Source organism: Hypanus sabinus, chromosome 23 (assembly GCF_030144855.1).
Source record: "Hypanus sabinus isolate sHypSab1 chromosome 23, sHypSab1.hap1, whole genome shotgun sequence".
In the NCBI taxonomy this organism is placed as follows: Eukaryota; Metazoa; Chordata; class Chondrichthyes; order Myliobatiformes; family Dasyatidae; genus Hypanus; species Hypanus sabinus.
Genome location: NC_082728.1, coordinates 9,425,376 through 9,443,266, shown reverse-complemented (window position 1 = coordinate 9,443,266; position 17,891 = coordinate 9,425,376). Strand labels below are relative to the sequence as shown.

The window sequence follows — 17,891 nt, the reverse complement described above, 5'->3', positions numbered from 1 at the left end:
TGAGATCAAAAGCCCAATTTATCATACTATGAACTATTTAACGGTCTTTTAATGATGATGTAGAAGCTGTCCTTGAGCCTGGTGGTACATATTTTCAGGCTTTTGTATCTTCTGCCTAATGGGAGGAAGGAAGAGGGAATGTCCTGAGTTGGTGGTGGGGGGTGGGGGGGATATCTTTGGTTATGCTGCTTGAGAAGTGTAGACAGGGTCCATACAGGGGAGGCTGGATTTTCTGATGTGTTGAGCTGTGCTCACTGCTCTCTGCAGTTACTATTGATGAGGCTACTCCTTGTGAATTGAAGAAAGGCTTTGTGTACAAGCCAATGTACAACATTTATTTCACTTTAGCTGCAAATGACGATTTCATTGCAAGCCTCTACCATTTCCTACATCTGCTTCTTCACTCACGTCATAAAGAGATACAGCATGGAAGCAGGTCCTTTAGCCCACCGAGTCCGTGCTGACCACCAGCCGCCCACTAACACTAATCCTGCAGATATTTTACTCTCCTCCCATTCCAGTCTATCACTCACCTACACACTGGGGGCAACTTATAGCAGCAGCCTTTTAACCCAACAGCCAACTAATCTTTGGGATATAACAGGAATGTGAAACGCCCTGAGAAAATCCACGTGGTTATGGGCTGAATGTGCAAACCCCACACAGACTGGACCGGAGTTCAGGAGTGAGCCTGGTGCTGTAAAGCAGTAGCTCTGGGCTGCATGATAATTTTATGTGAGATTAAACTGCAACATCAGTTCAAACACAGATAGAGCAATTTACTACAGGAAATTATACAGCAATAATTGTAGAATTCTCAAAATTATTTTCATTTCACAGTTTCTGTGTCCTGCAGTTTCACAACCTTTGAGATATCTGCCCTCCCTCTATTCTAGACTTCATGAGTTCCCCATATACACCACTTGGTCCAAGTACAGCTAAAATCAGTTTTTGTGATATTATGTTAGGAGCAAACATTTGCTGAACAGCCAACTTCCATGGCTATACCAGTGACACCCAAATCCCAAAAAGGGAATGAATTCAAAGCAAATTAATTGTTTATAAGAATTCAATAATCTGTACATTCAGAGATCGGGTTAGAAGTTCAGGCCTGTCTTTGAGAAGTGACTGTGATTCATACAGTGAAATGGAAGTCCCTGTATGGCCATGCAAATAGCCACCTGTGGTATATGATCTGACGGTAGCTATTTATATCATTTCTTGTTCCAGAATTGCAGAGTAATGCATGTTAATGATTTTGACTAACTGGTATATCAAAAATATGTTTTCTCAGATATACACTGAGAGGCCACTTTATTAGGTACAGGACAGAACGTGGTCTGCTGCACATCACTGTTGTAATGCATGGTTATATGAATTACTATCACCTTCCTGTCAGTTTGAACCAGTCTGGCCATTCTCCTCTGACCTCTCTAATTAACAAGGTGTTTTCACCCAGAGAATTGCCAGTCACTAGATATTGTTTTGTTTCTCGCACCATTCTCTGTAAACTCTAGAACTGGGGTTCACAGACCCCTCTGTTAATGGTAGGTGTCCATGGCATAAAAAATAGTTGGGATGCCCTACTCTAGAAACTGTTGTGCGTGGAAAACCCCAAGAGATCAGCAGTTTCTGAGATACTCAAACCACCCCATCTGGCACCAACAATCATTCCAGGGTCAAAGTCACTTAGATCACATTTCTTCTCTATTCTGATGTTTGGTCTAAATGACAACAGAACCTCTTGACCTTGTCTGCATGCTTTTATGCATTGAGTTGCCGCCACATGATTGGCTGATTAGATATTTACGTTAATGAACAGGTGGCCACCGATTATGTATCTACTTTTATCAAGAGTATTAACCTTTTTTGGACGACTACAAAGGTGAAACTGTGTAGGAATTGTTGCCTTGGAATGCACTGTCAATTCAATGACAAGAATAGAAACTTTTGTAAAAGAACATGTGCTATGAAGCACCCAGAGAGGACTACAAAAACTAAAGTTAAGTATCCCACTTTCTCACTAAATTCTTGAAGTACTGATCGATTGCCAAGATGAAGTGTGTCCTCCTGAGGCTCCCAAGTTCATTGCTGGAGATACTCAGCTGGTCAGGCAGCACCTGTGATGGAGAAGCTGAGTTAATGTTTCAGGTCAATGCCCTTTCGTCAGAATTCAGAAATGTTAAAATAAACATAAAACACAGGGAGTTGTAGTGAGAGAAGGCCATTTAGCCCCTCATGTCTGCTGCATCATTCTGTATGATCATCGTTGACCCTTTAGCTCAATGCTACCTTCCTGTGTAAATTTCACATCCTTTGTTTCCTATTAAATCTTAGAATCTATCAAACTCCATCCTCAATATATTCAGTGAGCCGCTGCAATTCTCTAGAAAATTCTACAAATTTACTATCCCTTGGGTGAAGAAATTTCTCCTCATTTTTTGTCCCAATGGGTCAACACTTGCATTACAGATAAAAAGGGAAAGAACAGAGAGAACAAAAGGGAAGATCTGAGATAGGGTGGAGACTCTGAGAGAGTAAAGTACAGATAAGGAATAAAATGTACAGAGATATCAGCATGAGTTTACAGCATTATGAAAATACTTTTAGCGTTTACAATGCAGTGACTGAGGTAATAGACAGAGGCAGTGGGGACCTACTAAAGTGATTGATCAGATTAACTGTCTTTGGGGGAAAGAAACCTTTCAGATGACATGAAGTTTTTTTTAGTAGTCCTATACAATGCTTTCAGAAGGGAGCTTTTGGAAAAGGCAGTTTGCAGGATGGGTAGTGTCTACTCAGTCTGTGAAGCCCACATCCCCTGAATAGAAAAAAATACAAGAATAGGGCATTGAGCCCCTCAAGTCTGTCCCAGAATTCAGTAGAATCATGGCTGATCCAACGCCCTTCAAGTCCACTCTCTGCCTTTCCTCATAAAGATTAGCTTTATTTGTCGCATGTAAATCGAAATATATCATTTGCACAAATGACCACCACAGATGGAGGATGGGATGAGGGCAGCAAGTGTTGCTGTGGTCCCTGTGTCAACATCTCGTATGCCTAACCCTAACCCATATGTCGTTGAATGCGGGAGGAAGCTGGAGCACCCAACAGAAAGCCACATGGCCATGGGGAGAAACGTACAAACTTTTTACAGACAGCGGCAGAATTGAACCCCAATCACTGATCACTAGTGTTGTAAAGAGGTACACTAAGTGCATGCTAATTAGGAATCTATCTCAGTCTTATGTTATTCTATTTTAGCAGAATTGGGCCATTTGGCCTGTTACGTCTGCTCCGCCTTTCCATCATGGCTGATTTAATTTCCCTCTCATTCTCATGTCCTACCCCTCCCCTGTAACCTTTTAAAATCTTGCTAATTAAGAATCTATTAACCTCTGCTTTAAATATACCCCATGATTTTGCCTCCACAGCTGTCCATGGCAATGAATTCCACAGATTCACCACCCTCTGGCTGAAGAAATTCCTCCTCATCATTGTTCTAAGGGGACGTCCTTCTACCCTGAGTCTGTACTCTCTGGTCCTAGACTCATCCACTATAGGAAACATTCTCTCCACTGCCACTCTATCTAGTTAATAGGTAATTGAAACAATCATCAAGGGAACACAGTGTAAAAAATAATTAAAGTCTATTACCGGCTAATTACAAAACACCATTCAGGCAAGTGAGGGAGTGTTAGTCTCTATGAATGCAGGAAGTATTTCTATCCCCATTTATCAACTCCTGTGGGATATAGGTATGAAATCTACACAGGTGATTGAAGGAGCTCAGATGGTGAACTAAATTCAAAGAAGGTTTTTTGAAATGGTAATTCAAAAATGTTGATGTATTAACAAGAGATTCTGTAGATGCTGGAAATATTGAGCAACATGCACAAAATGCTGGGGGAGCTCAGCAGGTCCGGCGGCGTCTATGGAAATGAATCAACAGTTGATGTTTTGGGCTGAGACCCTTCGTCATGACTGGAATGGAAAGGGACAGAAGCCAGAATAAGAAGGTAGGGTGGTAGTACTACAAGCTGGCAGGTGAAAGGTGAAACCAGGTGAGGGGTAGGGTGTGTGGGTGAGGGAGGAGCTGCGAGATGTTAGATGGAATAGGTTCCCCTCTCCTTCCCTTTCTTCCATGGTCCACTGTCATCTCCTATTAGAGTCCATCTTCTTCAGCCCCTTCCATCTATCCCATCCTGAGGCTTTGCAAAGCATTGGTCAGGATGTACTTGGAGTATTGTGGGCAATTTTCAGCCCCTTATCTAAGAAAGGATGTGCTGGCATTGCAGAGAGTCCGGAGGAGGTCCATGAGAATGAGCCTGTGAATGAAAGGGTTAGTGTGTGAGGAGCATTTGATGTCTGTGAGCCTGCCCTTGTTGGAGTGTAGAAGAATGAGGGGAGATCTCATTGAACCTATTGAATATTGAAAAGCCTAGATAGAGAGAAAGTGCAGGGAATGGTTCCTATAATGAGTGAGTCTTGGACCAGGGAGCACAGCCTCAGAATAGGATGTCTGTTTAGCACAGAGATGAGGAGGAATTTCTTTAGCTGGAGAGTGGTGAATCTGTGGAATTCATTGCCATAGATGACTGTGGAGGCCAACTCATTGTGTATATTTAAAGCAGAGGTTGATGGGTTTTAGGTTAGTAAGGCTGCCAAAGATTACAGGGAAAAGGTAGGAGAATGAGGTTGAGAGGGATAATAAATCAGTCATGAAGGAATAGCAGAGCAGCACGATAGGCTGAATGGCCTGATTCTGCTCCTATGTCTTAGGGTCTATGGTCTTCCCAACTTCTATCCCCTCTGGCAGTGATACACGACCCTCACTCTCAGCATTGCAGTTGGATCGGAGCTCCTAGTGAGCTCCAGTACAGAATGGAATTTGAACCCATAGCCTTCCTGCTCACTGGCACAGGCTGATAACAATTGAATACAGTTATCTGCTGCTTGATCAGTGCCTCTTTGCCAATACATTGCATAGCTTATCCATGCAAACCCTGTGATCAGTTCTGAGCTGTATCCTCACTGTAGTCTTAGCTCTAAGAACACAGCACATACTGATTTCTGATTGGTGGATTGTTAGACTCTGACTAACGAAGAGCGGGAACAGTGAGATGATAAAAACTCTTGCTGCTTTCTGCACAGCAGTGGCTCATTCCTGGCACTTGTTCAGCCAGCTCCAGAGACCTGGCCATCACAAGCAATTAATTAGAATGGGACTCGGGTTTATTATCACTGACATACAGAACGTCACCAAGTTTGTTGTTTTGCAGCAGCAGCAGTACAGAGAAATATATAAAATATACAATAAATTTTAATGATAAATATAAAAAAACAAAAACATTGCAGAAAGAGATCAAAAATAGTGAGGTAATGTTCATGGGTTTATTGTCTATTCAGAAATCTGATCTCAGAGGGGAAGAAGCTGTTCCTAGAATATTGAATGTGTGTCTTCAGGCTCCTGTGTTTCCTCTCTGATGACGATAAAAGAGTACAAGGCCCTTCTGCACATTCCCCCTCACCTCATTTCGCCTACCACCTTCTGGCTGTACTCCTCCCTCCCCCGCCTTCTTGTTCTGGCTTCCTTTCCAGTTCTGAATGAAGATCTCAGCCTGAAATGTCAACTGTTTATTCCTCTCCATAGATAACACTAATAACTTATTTATAGAGCACTTGTCGTACAGACAATGTATTTCAAAATGATTTACAATGGGCTAAAGTGCAAACATAAAAATAAAAGATAAAAAGATGTTGGTTAAAAGCAAGGTTAAATCAATAGGTTTTGAGCTGATGTTTAAAAGCATCAACTGAGTCTGCATCCTTATGGTTTTAGGAACTGAGTTCCACAGTTTAGGAGCGTAGTTCAGAAAAGCTGACCTGCCAATTATCTATTGAAGGAGATTGTGTAAGTTTAAGAGACCAGTGGAAGAAAACTTGAGCGCTCGAGCAGGATTATAAAATGAGAACGATTCTGTGATGTACTCCAGTCCCAGACCATTGAGAGCTTTGAAAACAAGTAAGGGAACTTTAAAATCACTCTAAAAGTTACAGGAAGCCAATTCAGAGTAGTTACGACAGGAGTGATGTGTTCCCTTCATCCTGACCTACTTTGCATGAGTTCCTCAAGATTTCCAGCATCCATAGAATCTGTTTGTCTTTATTAATTGAGTCCAAGGGTTTCAATAGGTACATTTAATGTCAGAACAGCGTATACAATATACATCTTGAAATTCTTTTTCTTCGCAACCATCCAAAAAAAAGAGGAGTGCCCCCAGAGAATGAGTGACAGTTAAGTGTTAGAACCCCAAAAATCCCAGAGCTCCCCCCTGCCACACATAAGCAGCAGCAAAGCAATGATATCTATCTCCCCACCAGCAAAAAAAGCATCAGTCCCCCCAACTAAGCACTCAAGCATGCAGCAAAGCATCAATAAATACACAGACTTGCAGTACCCCAAAGATACTCGTTCACCTGATAATTTGACATACCACAGGCTCTCTCTCTCTCTCTCCCTAATAAGGGAAAAAGGGGTGTCTTTGCTTCACAGTGAGAGGGGAGACGTAACAAACAACTTGCTGATTTACGATGTTAAAAGTCCGTTGCATCACTTTTTCCAAGCTCTGTACCCAAAGAACTCAGGTCTCTGGGCACACAGCGAGAGATCTTCCATCTCCCACAGCACACCAGTTTCCTGCAGAGGCACTGACCTGGAGTCCACCTGCCTCCAGGCCATGAAATCCTGAAACTCTGAAGGTGAGGCTGTGTCCTTGGTATATCAAATAACGGCCAGTGGTGAGACCCCAAGAGCAGTTCCCATTCCGACAAAGAACCAAAATCAGTGTGTAACTCCAGGTCAGGGTCTTCAAAAGAACCCTGAAAGGGAAAAATATTGATATTGAAGATTGAAATAGAGCTGTTTCCGAAGATGCAAGCAAAGGAGTCGTCATTAGGCCCCATGGTCTTCTAAACTCCATATTTCCACTCTGTTAATGTATCCTTGGATTAGCACAGCTATTATTCCAATACTCCAATGAACTGGTCGCCAACCCTGTCCAACAGACTTTAAACTCTTACTCACATGGGTTTGCTACCAAGGTCTGAAATCACTGTCCAAATGTTATTCCGCTCAAAATCATCATTTTCGCTCCCAGTTTACCTGGAGGAAATCCATGTGTTTACAGGTAGAATGTACAACCACCTTACAGACAGCGGCGGGAATTGAACCTTAGCGACTAGTGCTATTATAAAAATGGTGAAGACATTTTATATTTAAGAAAATCTGTAACAGCTCATTTATTGTACTCCAAAAAGTGAACAACAGGGGTGGTAAAAAAAATCTTTATGTGATTACATCATCATGGCAGACCAGCCTCTTAAAGTGAAGCCCCAACTCAATGTCGGTGGTGGTGAATTATGTACCTTTCTCCCAATTATGTTACTCTGCACAGTTGCACAGACCCCCCCTCTGAAACCCCCACCCCCACCAAAATTTAATAAAACTGGCATTGTGAGCTTATCCAAAGCTGATAGGATCTTCGTTCCACAAGCAAAGTAACCGCAGGTGCCTCTGGCTCACCCAGAGGTATGGTGACATGCTCATGATCATGACGTGATGGCAGGTGCATGGTAGCTGAACCCTCCGAATCTTGGTGAGTCAGTTTAAGGCGATCAATGAAAATATGTTCAGGTTTACCTCTCTTATCTGTGATAAAAATATTTTCTCCCCATGAATAAGGGTGCCAAAGAGGATGTTGGTATGTATTATGCCAGACGAAAACAAACAAGATGGAATGTAGGTCAACAGGATCACCATGATGGGAGGTAAGATGAGGTGAAAAGGAATTGAAGTTACTGAGGCGGGTGGAACACTGTTGAGAGCCCAACAGGGCGGTCGTGGCATCTGGAATGAAATCACCTGGCACTTGTAACGGCTGCCCGAATATCTACTCTGCAGTCAACTGTGGCAGGTCCTCTCGTGGAGCCCGAGCAGGATCTGTGGGAGATGATCACGCCGACACTCATTGGTCACAGAAGCCCTCAGAGCAGCTTTTTAGGGGCGGTGAAACTGCTCGCATCCTATGGGCCACTGGACTGCGGGTGATACACCGTGGTGTGGAGAGGCCTAACACCAAGGTTCTGATATGAATTGGGGATCGGTAGACAAAAGGTGTAGGAGTAGGCCATTCGGCCCTTCGAGCCAGCACCGCCATCCAGTGTGATCATGGCTGAGTCAGCCAGAGGAACTATCAGACAGGCTGCTAAACTGAGCAACCCAGTGCTGATGAACGCCCAAGCTGTTGATGCTGGAGGGACGACCTCGGGCCACCTGGTGGTACAGTCCACCATGCTAAGGAGGTATGTGAAACTGCAGGAGGGAGGAAGAGGACCAACAAGGTCCACATTTACATGGTGAAACCATCTCTTGGGGACCTCAAAAGGCACCAGTGGTACCTGAACTCGATGTTTAATCTCTGCTTGCTTGCACTCCACACAAACTTTAGTGCAATTACAGTAGTTTCTGTGAGGCCTTCCAGCCGAGATGCAAGAGACTATGTCTGGAGTCAAAAACAGTCTGCCTCCAGTTTGTGGGCACTGCTGGGCAAGGGCAACCAGATGAGACATCGCACAGGAGAGAAACCCCAGCTTCCCCAAATTTAATGTCCGCCAACCGCAGGCACATGACTGCTGTTCAGTAAGCCTGGACCTCTGGGTCAGTAGCTTGGTGGGCTGCCATGCCAGTACAATCAACCCCTATGTGCATAGCCTCAGCAGCTGGCCTTGAGAGGTTGTCTATCAGTTGTGAACTCTGATACATAGGCCGGTTTGCGTTGCTGCTGTGCAAACAAAGGGTCCGATATTCTGGCCATCATGTGCACGAGGAGTTTGTGGTCAACGATCGCTGTGAAGTGGCGACCCTCTAGAAGAAAACAAAAATGGCGGATGGCCAGATAGAGACTGAGAAACTCACGGTCAAACGTGCAGTACTTCCCTTCTGGGAGACGGAGCTGCTGGCTGAAGAAGGCGAGCGGCTGCCACATGCCTCCGACCAGCTGTTTGTGCACAGCACCCACAGCATTGTCCAAAGCATTAGTAGTAATGGCTATGGGTGCGTTGGGCAGCGGGTGCACCAGTAGGGTCGCGTTGGGAAGAGCTTGTTTGTCATCATCAAATACCCTGGTCATGTCCGCTGACCAATCAAGCACGTGATTAGCGGTGTCGTTCTTAAGCACACTGTACAGGGTAAGAATAAGTTTGGCAGCTCACGGTATGAACACACAGCAACCTGATGGTGGCCGCTAACTAGATCGACTATGGGTAAAAATAGCTCTCTGGCTGAACGTGTCGAAAAGTCTTGGGTGTGTGGGACTGGGTAATGATCCAGTCAGGTGTGGTGCCCTTGTTAAGTCAGTGGTAATCACCACATGGGCGGCAACCACCCTCGGATGTGGGGACCATATGGAGGAGTGGTGCCCAGGGGCTACTTGACTGGTGTACAATGCCAAGTCTTCCCATGTTGGCAAACACAGCCTTTGCAGCTGCTAGCTTTTTTGGGTCTAGCCTACACGTGCAGGCGTGGACTGGCGGGCCAGTTGTGGGAATATGATGCTCAACCCCATGTTTTGCGACTGTGGTGGAGAATGCGGGCTTGGTGAGGTTTGGGAATTTGCCCAGCGGTCGAGTAAACTCATATGCAGTGGTCCATGCGCTTGACAGAGTCATTGTGGGGAACTTACTTGGGGAGTAGAGTTACGACCCAAAGTCCTTGACGTCGACATGCCAGCAGTTCTTAAGATCAACAAATAGTCCTTCTGCACACTGGAAATCTGCACTGAGCAGAGGTCTAGCCGCTTTGGCCAGGATGAAAACCCATGTGTGGCATCGCCCACTAAAGCAGAGTTTCACCTGTTCTGTCCCATAAGTCAGGATCCTGCAGCTGCTGGCGGCCTCCAACAGCGTTTTGGTGCACTTTGCCTTCTCATCAATGAGTGATGCCGACAGCAACCAGCTGAGCACAGGAAGTGTCACCCTGAAAGGGTGTCGATAATGAATAGCAGACGTCCCTGGCAGCTGGAACCCATGGACCTCTGATGTCCCAGTGTGCTGGCACTGTTGCAGCTGCTCTTCCTAGCGTTCATACCAAAGCGAGCGTGGTTAAAACATAAGCCCAGCATTGTCAGTTTCACAGCTCCCGGGCATCCTTGAGGTAGAGAGAGAAGGAGGAATGATGCCCCGCTGCCTGGCTGAGGGCAGACTATCAGCCATTTTAGCAAACTCCCTATTGTCCTTCACATAGCGAGGGCTATGCAAACTTGATCAGGGATTTGCTGCATAAAGAATTCTTCAAAGCTAAGACAAAGGTGGTGATTTCCCAAGAGAGACGGCGTGTGGTCCATTAGCTTTGGCTTAGCATTGCCAAGGCTGGGCAAGGAAAGCAACTGTTTGCTATGCTCAGACTCCAGTCGTCCACGTCTGTAAAAGGTGAGTTTTCAGCAATCAGTATTTATGGTGATCAGTAGACTCACCACTCTCACAGCCATAGAGTTACCGAGTGACACTACCACATAGGTGATTTCTCAACTCATGAATTGGGCCTTGGCTTGTACCAACCAGGCAGTGACATTTTTCTCCCAAAACTCCAGCAGTTTCAAAGTGACTGTGTTGGCCGATATGTTCAATAACTCTGGAATCATCCCAGAGCATCAAGGTCACCAATGTAGATTTTTGCAAATAAAAACGGCCGAGGTGTTTTATGTTTAAGAAAAATCTTAACAATTCATTTATTGTATTCCAAATGCTGAACACAAAGTGCAGTAAAAACTTTACATAATCACGTCAGACCATCCTCTTAAAGTGAAACCCCAACCTAATGTTGATGGTTGTGAATGATGTACATTTCCACTGACTACATTACCCTATACGGTAAAGCATTGCACTAACCACTACATTACTAAGACATCCAGTGAACATCTCTACTTGTCGATGACCACACATTTCTCAATCCTACTAACGGATCCAACATGATGGAGAACCCCTTCCTTCTGTTACCCCGCACATGATCACTGCCAGCTACTCTCTCATGCACCCAATACCCCAAACTCATCAACTTAACACCAACAGATTCTTTTATGCTCTGCTTACAGAACCTCCCTTACTGAAGGAAGTCAACACTCAGCCAGTCATGGCTTGTACAATATTGCATACCACATGCCATGCTCAGTTGGTAAAGGCATGCACATATTCACCTATTCTGCAGTATTGAAACCACTGTGACAAATGGTAAAAATGTCTCCATTTCAGTAATGAGTAGGATAAGTGTTGTACAACAATTTAAACCTAGCCACTTCCTGCATTGCAGCATACATACAAACCCACAACGTATTTCCTGTTTTTTTGTCAGCTCTGAGGCTCATAGGAGCCAATGTTTTACTGGCACATTGCTGTTCAGTATGTTTTAAACCCATGATTTTGCAATCAGTTTGTAACTCATATATAAAAGAGATGTGTTTTCATCAGCTACTTTGTCTGCAGGTCAAAATACATAAAATTATCTTCAAACACTGATTGTCCTCAGTATCCTACTTCCTGTACGCTCGTGACTCTGTGGCCAAATTCTGCTCTAACTCCATGTACAAGTTCACAAGTGACACCATCTTAGTGGGACGTATCATAATTAACAAACCAGAGAAGAGAAAGAAGAAAGATAGCCTAGTGATATGGTGCCATGATAATAACATTCCCCTCAATATCAGCAAAACAAAAGAGTTAGTTATAGACTTTAGGAAGTACACACCCTTGTTTGTATCAATGGTGCTGAGGTGGAGATCTTTTAGATTTAGGTTTAGGTTCCTTTAATATCAGAGAATGGATACTGTATACAACCTGAAGGCCATACCCTGCTGGCATCCACGAAACAAAGAGACCCCATAGAATGAATGATAGAACATCAAAACCCCCTCTCCCTACTCACTGACTGCCATTCCCCCACCACCATGCAGGCAACAGCAAAAACCCCGAAAGAGATAATGATCCAGAGTCGATCAAATCTACAGTCCACTTCAGAATCTCTCCCTCAACCTCTCTTCCCCTTCTGACAGCTCAAGTTCCTAGGTGTAAATATCACCAATAACTTATCTTGGTCCAACCACGTGGACCCCGTGACTAAGAAAGCTCACCAATGCTAATACATTTGCAAACAGCCAAGGAAGTTTGACATGTTTCAATTGGCCCATGCCAATGTTCATCAGGGCACCATGGAAAGCATCCTATCTGGCTGCATTATGGCTTGGGTATGGCAACTGATCTGCTCAGGACTAGAAGAAACTGCAGGGGGTTGCAGACACAGCTCAGCATATCATGGAAACCAGCCTCCCCCTCCGTGCTTTTATTACTTGCTGCCTCAGAAAAGCAGCCAAAGTAACCAAACATCCTTTCCACCCTGGAAATTTTGTCTCCTCACCCCCTTCTAGGGAGACGATTCAAAAGCCTGAAAGCATGAATCATCAGCCTCATGGACAGCTTCTATCCTGCAGTTAGAAGACTATTGAATGGATCTGTTGTAGAATAAAATGGACTCCCGATCTGACAATTTACCTCATCGTGGCCTTGCTCCTCGTTGTCTCCCTGCACTGCACTTGTCTTTTTGTCTTTTCTCTTGCACTGATCTGTATGGATGACATTCAAAACTATGTTTTTTCACTGTCCCTCGGTACATGTGACAATGACAAATAAGTGACCTGTTTCCTTTGCAACACACACAAAATGCTGGAGGGACAGCAGGCCGAGACCTGTCGACAGGACTGGAAAGGAAAGGGGGAAGTCAATAAAGTCGGGCGAGAGGAGGCAGAAGTACGGGGGTGGTAGGTGATAAGATGAAACCTATCAGCAGGGGTAGGGGTGAAATAAAGAGCTGGGAAGTAGATAGGTGAAAGAGATTAAGGGTTGGAGGGGGGAAAATCTGAGAGGAGGGGATAGAAGACCATAGAAAACAGGCAGCGGAGGAACACCAGATGGAGGTGATGGGCAAATAAGATGTTGTGAGAGGCCAACAGGAATGGGGAATGGTGAAGTAGAGGGGAGGAGGGCAGTTACTGGAAGTTCGAGAAATCAATGTCCATGCCATCAGGTTGGAGGCTACCCAGACAGAATTCAAGACATTGCATCTCTAACCTGAGCATGGCTTCATCCTGGCAGTAGAGGAAGCCATGGACTGACGTGTCGGAATGGGAAGTAGAATTGAAATGGGTGGCCACTGGGAACTTTCTGTGGCCAGTGGAGTGTAGGTGCTCAATGAAGTGGTCTCCCAATACGCAGGAGGCCACATGGGGAGCACCAGATGAAGCAGAGGACCCAAATAGACTGGCAGGTGAATTGTTGCCTCACCTGAATAGACTGTTTGGAGTCTGAATAGTAGTGAGGGAAGAGGTGGAAGGACAGGTGTCATACTTGTTTTGCTTGCAAAGATAAGTGCCAGGAGGGATATCAGTGAGGAGGGATGAGTGGACTGGGAGTTATGTAGGGCATGATCCCTGCAGAAAGTAGGGGGGAGGAACAGTTGTGTTTGGTGGTGGGATCCCGTTGGAGATGACAGAAATTATGGAGAATTATGTGCTGGATGTGGGGGCTTGTGGGTTGGTAGGTGAGGACAAGAGGAACCCTATTCTTGGTGTGGCAGCAGGAGGATGGGGAGAGGGCAGATGTGCATGAAATGTAAGAGATGCAGTTGAGGGCAGTGTTGTTGGTGGAGAAAGGGAAAGCACTTTCTTTGAAGAAGCAGGACATCTCAGTTGTTCTGGAATGAAAAGCCTCATCTTGAGAGCAAATGTGGTGGAGACAGAAGAACTGAGAAAAGGGAATGGCATGTTTACAAGTAGCAGGATCAGAAAAGGTATAGGCCAGATATCTGTGAGAATCAGTGGGTCTATAAAAGGTATCAGTGGATAGACTGTCTCTAGAGATGGAGACAAAAATTTCGAAAAAGGAGAGAGAGGTGTTAGAAATGGACCAAGTAAATTTGAGGGCAGGGTGGGAATTGTCGGCAAAGTTGATGAAATTGACGAGCTCAGCATAGGTGCAGGAAGCTGCACCAATGCAGTCGTCAATGTAGCATAGTAAGAGTTGAGGAGCAATGCAGGTGAAGGCTTGGAACACAGGCATAGCCATCAAAAATGCAGGCATAGCTGGGACCCATACGAATTCCTATGGTTATACCTTGGGTGTGAAGGAAATGGGAGGAGCCGAAGGAGAAATTGTGGTGAGGACCAGTTCCACCAAATGGAGGAGAGTGGTGTTGGAGGGGAACTGTTTGTGTCTGTTGTCCAGAAAGAAGCTAAGTGCTTTAAGGTCCTACTGATAGGGGGCGGAAGTGTATAAGGACTGGACATCCATAGTGAAAATGAGACGATCGGGGCCAGGGAGCTTAGAGTCATTGAAAAGATCGAGAGCTTGTGAAATGTCACGGATGTAGTTAGGAAGGGACTGAACCACAGGGGATAAAACAGAGTTGAGATATACAGACATGAGTTCTGTGGGACAGGGGCAGGCAGAAACAATGTCCTGGACTGTCAGGTGTGTTCTCATGTTTATGACCAATTTCCTTTTTAATTTTATTAATTTTCACAAGATCTGGATGTTGCTAGCAAAGCCAGCATTTAATACCGATCCCCAATTAATCTTGGGAAGTTGGTAATGATCATTCAGGACCTTCTGGAGAAGGTGCTCTGGTGCAGCAAGGTAGTCCAGGATAAGGAAGGGTCGTGCCATATTGATGTGCGACATGGAGATAAAACTGCAGTTGGCGGTGTTCCCATGCCACCTGCCACCCTTGTCCATTTTGGTGGGGACAGTGAAGGTTTGGCAGGTGTTGTCCAAGTAACTTTTAAAATCAATTCTAAAAGATACAGGAAGCCAATGCAGAGTAGCTAGGACAGGAGTGATGTGTTCCTGTGTCCAGGTTTTATTTAAAAGTCCAGTAGTGGCATTCTGAATGAGTTTTCCAATAGATTGCTTTGGAAGGCCAGTAAAAAGTAGATTGTAGTAATCTAGTCTATTTGATACAAAGGCATAAAAAGTGAATTAGTTTATCAACATCATTACGTGATAGGAAGAGATGTACATTTGCAATATTTCTTAAATGTAGAAATGTTGCTCATTATGTGGGATTTAAAATACCAGTCTGAATCAAGGATAAAATCCAAGCTTGTTACTTCTGATTTTATGAAAGGAGACAAATTACCAAATTTATCAAGAAGTTTATCTCTTTTGGCTTCGGGATCAAACAGCAGTAAGTCAGTTTTATCATCATTTAGTTTTAGGAGGTTATTGCTCATCCAATTATTTATTGCAGCTATACCACAAGTCAGAAAAGATAGGGTGTTATCATTATCAGGCTCAACCAAGATATACAATTGTGCATCATCTGCATAACTGTGGAAATCAAGTTTATGGTCTCTTATGTCTCCTAAGGAGAGTAGGGAAACCAAGACAACTTCCCTTAGCAACACTAAAGGATATCTCGCATCTCTTAGAAAAAATTGGTCTCCAAGACAGACAAAAAATTTTTGCTCTAAGATATATGAACAAAACAATTAAGGATACCACCAAAGAGGGCAACTCAGTTCTCAAGGTAACATAGGAGAATATTGTGGTCATTTGGGTCGACTTTGACCTAGGAGAATTAGATCTGAGACTCTTGGCATCTGTGCAGAGACAATGGTCGCTGACAGTTCTAGTGAGGACCACTTCTGTGGTATTGTTTGCTCTTAAACCCAACTGAAACTTTTCTAGAATATTATTCTCATTCAGAAAGTTTGTGAGTTTGTTAAAAATTACTTTCTCAATGATCTTCCCAGGAAAGGAAGATCTGATATAGGCCTGGAGTTAGCTAGCACCTCACAATCCTTACTTTTTAAGTAAGGATTTGACTGCTGCAATTTTGAAGGCCCCTGGAAAAATTCCAGTTTCAAAGGATGCGTTAATAATTTTCCTAACAGAATTGAAAACGCTGCTTACAGACTCCTTAAAAAGTGTGGTAGAAACAGGGTCAAGACAACAAGTAGCCAGTTTGCTATTTGTTACAATCTTATATTGTTCTGAATCAGAAACACTTGTAAATTTTGACGTGCAATCTTTTTATGAGGTTGGCTATAGAGTGTACCAATATCTGTAGCTGTATTCTCCCTGTTAGATGTAATAAAAAAGTATTGCAAATTCCCCACATTTTTGTGGCAGATGTTCTGAGGACATTGTAGGTCGGGGCAGGGTTCAACAGTCACTTTATAGTTGAGAACAATATTCTTGAAACGCCACTATTTTCTGTAAATAATCTTGCAAAAGTAGGCTATTCTTGCAGAGCGTATAGCAGTGTTAAAGGGTAGTAGAAGAGGGCAGAATCATGAGAGAGGTGGTAGGCAACTAGAAGAGGAGACAGAGTGAAAGAGGGATGGGGGAAGGGAGAGGGAGGGAATTACCAGAAATTGGAGAACTCGATGTTCCCCCATCCCACTTTCAGTCTGTCTCCTCTTCTAGCTGCCTATCACCTCTCTCATGATTCTGCCCTCTTCTACTACCCATAGTGCTTTCCCCTCAGATTCCTTTTTCACCTCCCCTACCTATCCCCTCCCCCACCCCTTGATCTTTCCTCTGATTGGTTTTCCACCCTCCCCCCACCTTCTTTATGGGGCCCCTGCCCCCTCCTTCTTCAGTCCTGACAAAGGGTCTTGGCCCGAAACGTTGACTGCTCATTTCAACGGATGCTGCCCGACCTGCTGAGTTCATCCAGCTTGTTTGTACGCGTTCACATTTAGAAGAGCTAGCTTAAACAGAGCAATTTGCAGTGGTGCAACAGGGGAGGTCAATTTTACATGTAGGAGGTTATTTTCTGTTAATGCCTTTGCTAGGACAATTCAGTCTGCAGGCCCTTGCTGTGACAATGGCCTGAATAGGATGGGTATCATTTACAGAACTGGTGGATGAGGAGGAGGAAGTAGTAAGGGAAGGATCACGTGTGCCATTGATTGTAGATGTCATACATGTGGGTTTGCTAGAGATCAGTGGAATATGTTTGCAGACAACATCCGTGAGCCCAGACTAGGTGAAGATCATTGGCTTTGGAAAATGTGGCATGTTGATAAAAAAGATTAAGATTGTTGATGAAGCCGAAGTTCAGCACTCTACTTTGCATCTGAAGCCAATCATGCAGAGCCATGAACCAGCTCGGGAATTAGTTCAGAGATAAAAGTGCCTTGCCATTGATTTTTAGAGATTCAAGGAGACCACTAAGGTCACATTTGAACTACTCTAATTGTTGCTGAACAATGTCAATTGTGCCAATGTAGACAATGGTTCTTTTTGTAGAGGTTTTGATTAGTTCTTGATTAGTAAGGGTATCAAAGGTTACAAACTGGGAGAAGACAGGAGAATAGGGTTGTCAGAGAAAATAAATCAGCCATGGTGGAATGACGAATGGGCTGAATGGACTCATTCTTCTCCAAAAGTATGCCTTATGGTCTTCTAACTACAATGCATTTAATATAGAACATTTAATATGGTTTACTAGTGGTGGAGGGAATGAATGTTTATTGCAGGGAGAGTATGTTAAGTAGCTTTCTTCAGTGGTGGCAAGTTTCTTAAGTGTTCTGGGAGGTTTACATATCCAGGTGAGTGAAAAATATTTCACCGTACTGATGCCTGTCCTTCACAGAATCATTGAAAAGTTACAACCATTTGGCGTACAAAGTACTATTAAGTTTAATACTTCCTTTCCAGCTCTTGGTCTGTAGTGAGGGCTCCACTCCATCATTCCCATACAACCACACTCCTTTCCTCTAATTCTTGTAGCGGCTACAGTCTTGTGCAAAAATCTTAGATGCATCTATACAGATAGG

At 44.1% G+C, this 17,891-nt stretch overlaps 1 protein-coding gene across 1 annotated transcript in view; it reads left to right on the top strand.

Annotated features, from left to right (window-relative positions):
• The window catches only part of rgs9b (regulator of G protein signaling 9b), a 137,750-nt gene that overhangs the window by 666 nt on the left and 119,193 nt on the right, over positions 1-17,891 (top strand). The window lies entirely within an intron of this gene.